This window comes from Miscanthus floridulus, chromosome 9 (assembly GCF_019320115.1).
Source record: "Miscanthus floridulus cultivar M001 chromosome 9, ASM1932011v1, whole genome shotgun sequence".
Lineage (NCBI taxonomy): Eukaryota > Viridiplantae > Streptophyta > Magnoliopsida > Poales > Poaceae > Miscanthus > Miscanthus floridulus.
Window position 1 is genome coordinate 26,600,303 of NC_089588.1, and position 4,666 is coordinate 26,604,968.

The 4,666-nt window shown below is 43.3% G+C and overlaps 1 pseudogene; it reads left to right on the forward strand.

The window, feature by feature from the left end:
* Positions 1-951: 951 nt before the first annotated feature.
* On the forward strand, positions 952-4,143 carry LOC136479534 (disease resistance protein RGA4-like; annotated as a pseudogene).
* Positions 4,144-4,666: the final 523 nt, after the last annotated feature.

The window sequence follows — 4,666 nt, forward strand, 5'->3', positions numbered from 1 at the left end:
CCGCCCGACGGCCCGACGCTGCCCTTCCGCCGCCACCGCCGCCGCACCCAGCCGCCCGCTGCCTGCTAGCGTTGAGAGGGACGACCATGAGAGAGACTACCGAGAGATAAGGGGTAAGTTTGTCTTTTCACAGGGCTTTTGTTAATTTTTAATTGCTTTGATCCGGATGTAGATAACTGAGTTAAGAATTGGGGTAAACGGAGCATTCGTTTTGGAAAAGTAGGGGTAAAAACATAAAGTAGAAGAAAGTGGGGTAAAATCACAATTGAGGTTTGAAATAGGGGCAAAAACACAATATTCAGAAGGGCAAACTTGTCATCTTTCAACTTTTTTAACACCGTTACCTGCTGTTTACGGAGTAGGGGTAAACTGAACCTTCGTTTTGGAAAAGCAGGGGTAAAAACACAAAGTGAAAGAAAATGGGGGTAAAATCACAATTGAGGTTCAAAATAGGGGCAAAAACGCAATAGCCCCTTATAATTAAATCCTCAGGAAATACTTTTGATGAAAATTAGAAGTTTCTTAGTATCCTTACGATGAAAAGATTATGTATTATACTCCTTCCAGTAAGTAACAATGTCTTGGGGCATCGATATGTTTTTTTTTTTCAAAACATAGCTTTAACTGGTAGTTTTTGTTATAAAATATTTATAAAACGTAGCAAAAGATACTCTACCCTTTTCAAGTATCTAAACTCAACGTATTAAATGTAACATGCAACTAGAGTTTAGAGTTGTTGACTTAAAAGAAACATCACCTCAGTTGTGTTTGGAGGAGTAAGTAGTAGTAATTGATAGCTGAAAGTGGACAGATCACTAGTTAGCATTTCCATGTTTAAAATTTTATCCTTTTCCAAATTTGCAGGAAATGGTATCAAACTTCAGCTACTGAATCTGTGTGGTCATTAGCTCGTTCAACCTGCTTTGTCAAGAAATGCTGAACGTGAGGTAGATGGACGCTGTCGTGTTGAGTGCATTTATAAACAATCTTGTGGCAAGGTTGTTTGTGCTCGCAGATCAGAACTACAAGCTGTACAAGGACTTTGAAGAGGACGTTCATTTCCTAACCGAAGAGCTCCGTATGATCACTAGTGCCATCGATGATCAGCTGTCAGGGCGGAGTGATCGTGCATTGCAATTTAAGGTCAATGAATTGCATGAATTGGCCCTACAAATGGAGGACTGCATAGCATCATGTACCGTGCCTCTAAAGAACAGCAACCATGGTACCATATAAATCAAGCATCCGGGCGCAGAATAAGGTCTCGCTTGCAGTTAGCAAAAGAAATGCAGCGGCTGAAAAAGAGGTTGCTAGAGGCCCACCAGAGCAAGGAGAGATACTCTGTGCCCCGTCTGTCCCATCCCGAGCTGGCTCCATCGGCCTCAGATCGTCACATCGCTCGGGATGATCTTGTCGGCATTGACGCGCCTCTGAAGGAGATTCTGGAGCACTTGTCAGAAGCAAAAGGCCAACCGGAGCAACTGAAAGTGATCTCCATCGTTGGGTTTAGTGGACTGGGGAAGACTGTTCTTGCCGAAGAGTTGTATGACAGTGAGGTTGGCAGGCAATTCGAGAAAAGGGCATGGGTATCCGCAGGGCAACGGAATCTAGAGGAAGTCTTAACCGAGATACTCCGGCAAGTGCATGAGCCACTATCACTAGTTAACTGCAATGCTCGTCAGCTTAGCACTACTCTCAGGAACCATCTGAATAACAAGAGGTAACAAAAATCTCTACTTATTTGTCTCATTAATTCAATTTTACTATCATTACATTACTGGAGAGGGGTATATATCGAATAAGTGATGCAGAATGCACTCCGATGTGAAAATACCTTACCTTCCTGTGCACATTTATTATTGTGGTTGTGGAATAGGAAACTAATGCTACCTGTATGCGCATTTCAAATTAATGCAGGTATTTCATTGTAATTGATGACATGCGATCAACAGATCAATGGAATAGTATAAAATCCTCCTTCCCACGGTCGCGTGATGTTAGCAGCAGAATTGTGGTGACAACGAAAATCCAGTCAGTGGCTAATACCTGCAGCTCTACTAATGGCTACATGCACAAAATGCGAAGACTTGACGAAGAATACTCAAAGCAACTGTTACTAAAGGCAATATTGGATTCCAAGGCAATATTGGATAAATGTGATGGTCAACCACTTGCTTTGACTTCTGTAGGCCAATTCATTCAAAGTAGAAATTGGTCAGAATGGGATGGTGTTTGCAAGGAGGTACGCAGTCATCTGGATAGCGATGATACCTTAAAGAGAATGTACCAGATGCTGACCCATGAATACAGCAGCCTGCCAAGCCATGAACTCAAAGCTTGCTTGTTATATTTTGCTATGTTCCCCAGTGATTGTCGAGTCAGGGTGAAAAGACTAATGAGGCGATGGTTAGCTGAGGGATTTCTAATACCAACAGTTTTATGCAGTGCTCCTGCAACTCAAAGTTTAAAGGAGCTCATGGATCGCAACATCATCCAGTCCATTGATGTAATAATCAACAGTATGAAGGTAAAAACATGCAAAACCTATGGCATGATGCATGAGTACATTATGTGCAAGTCTCTGTCTGAAAAAATGATTGCTCTGTTTTATGATGGGAAGCTTCAACCCAGAGCTGCTCGTCGCCTTTCCCTCCATGACAGCAATATTACAGATGCCACCAAATTGGAATTTGATCTCTCCCTCGTCAGATCTCTGATAGTGATTGGACAGGCAGGTAAAGCTATTTTGGATTTCAGAAAGTATCAGTTGCTGAGAGTCTTGGATCTTGAACAGTGTACCGACTTACATAATGATCATCTCAATGAAGTATGCAACCTATTACTTATAAAATATCTAAGCCCGGGGGGCAGGGTTACCAGCCTTCCAAAGGAGATAAAAAGACTAAAACTTCTGGAGACACTTGACCTAAGGAGAGCAGATGTAAAGATCCAATCTCCAGAAGTTATCCAGCTGCCCAACTTAATTCATCTCTTTGGAAAGTTCAAGCTTCCAAATACAGTCGTGCTAAGCAAACTGCAGAAATTTCTTTCTTCACGACAATGTAAGTTAGAGACGCTAGCAGGATTTATGGTTGATGAAAGTGAGGGATTTGCAGAACTTATGGTTCATATGAAAAGACTACGGAAGGTGAAGATCTGGTGTGAATCATCGGCAACAAGTAGTAGCTTGAGTAATGTTGAGAAGGCCATACATAAGTTCATTCATGATGTAAACGACTCAGCGGATGACCCTCGTTCATTGTCAGTGCATTTTGATGGATGCTCTGAAGATTTGCTAGAAGGCTTGAAGGCTCCCTGCTATCTCAAGTCCTTAAAGCTACAGGGTAGGTTACTGAAATTGCCTGAGTTTGTCACGGCTCTTCGTCGACTCAGGGAATTGTGCCTTGAATCAACTAGATTGACAGCTGATCTTCTAACAGCATTGGGTGATTTGAAAGATCTGCTATACCTGAAGCTGATTGCAGATGAACTTGATCAGATCACCTTTAGGAACAGTGCGTTGCCCAAACTGCTCAGCTTTGTTTTGTGGTGAAACATCCGACATTTCCCAAGATTGAAGGAGGTGCTTGGCCACATCTCATATCACTTCAGCTGACATGTGAAAAAATGGATGGCCAGTGCAGCATCCAGATCAAAGGCTTTAAATGTCTGAGGGAAGTAGTTCTTGACGATGAAGTCAACACTGATACTAAGGCAAAATGGGTACAGGCAGCCACAGAACACGAAAACAGGCCGAAAGTTCTTCTGCTCAAAAGGGCTGCTCCACCCCAGGGTGCAACTGAAACTGAGATTACAGAATGCTCTGTTGTGTCAGAGGGACCAGTACCACAAACTGACATCCAAATGCCGCCAGAGGATTCACTGAGTGCTCCAGTCACGGTGGGCCCTGGCGCTGGACTGCAAGGGGCCCAGGAGGCGGTGCCATCTACTGTGGCTCCACCGCAGGTACACGATGGCAGTTACAGCTCCAATGGTTCAACAGCATCGGTTCCATCGGTCACGACTACAGCTACAGCTCTAACGGGTCTAGGTGTAACACATGCGACTGCCTTGGATGCCACAGAGGTCAACCACATGGACATGAGCGAAGCCAACTCTAAATTCATGGTGGTGCACCGCTAAGGAGATATATATTAATAATTTTTTTTGTTACCTTGGTGCCTAGGCACCGGACAAAATCAACGTGGCTTCGCCCCTGCACATGGACTTCCCCGAATCCTCAGCACAAGGTGCGGCAAGAGAGGTGATTCCATGTTAAGTGATGATGATGCCACCACCACTTGGGTAGTCAATTTCTACTGGACTCTATTCTCTATTACGGTGTACGGATACCTTTTATATTTGACTCGTCTGGACAGAGTCCGTGGAGGATACATTACTCTGCTGGCTGTATATATATTACACATAAATAAATTCTTTCCATGTAAATATACGTGATCAGTATAACGTTGATGTAACAATCTTGAAATCAATAAAACTTCCCTTTTCGAAAAAAATGTATGGGATCTTGTACTTGCTGTCGAAGTATTCCAAACACTACAAGACAGGGGATGGGCCGGTGGGGTGTCTTCCATTCTTACCTTTTCCTAAAATGCATTTAGATGCGCCAAATACTCGAGTACATGACGTGCAGCATGTATATGGA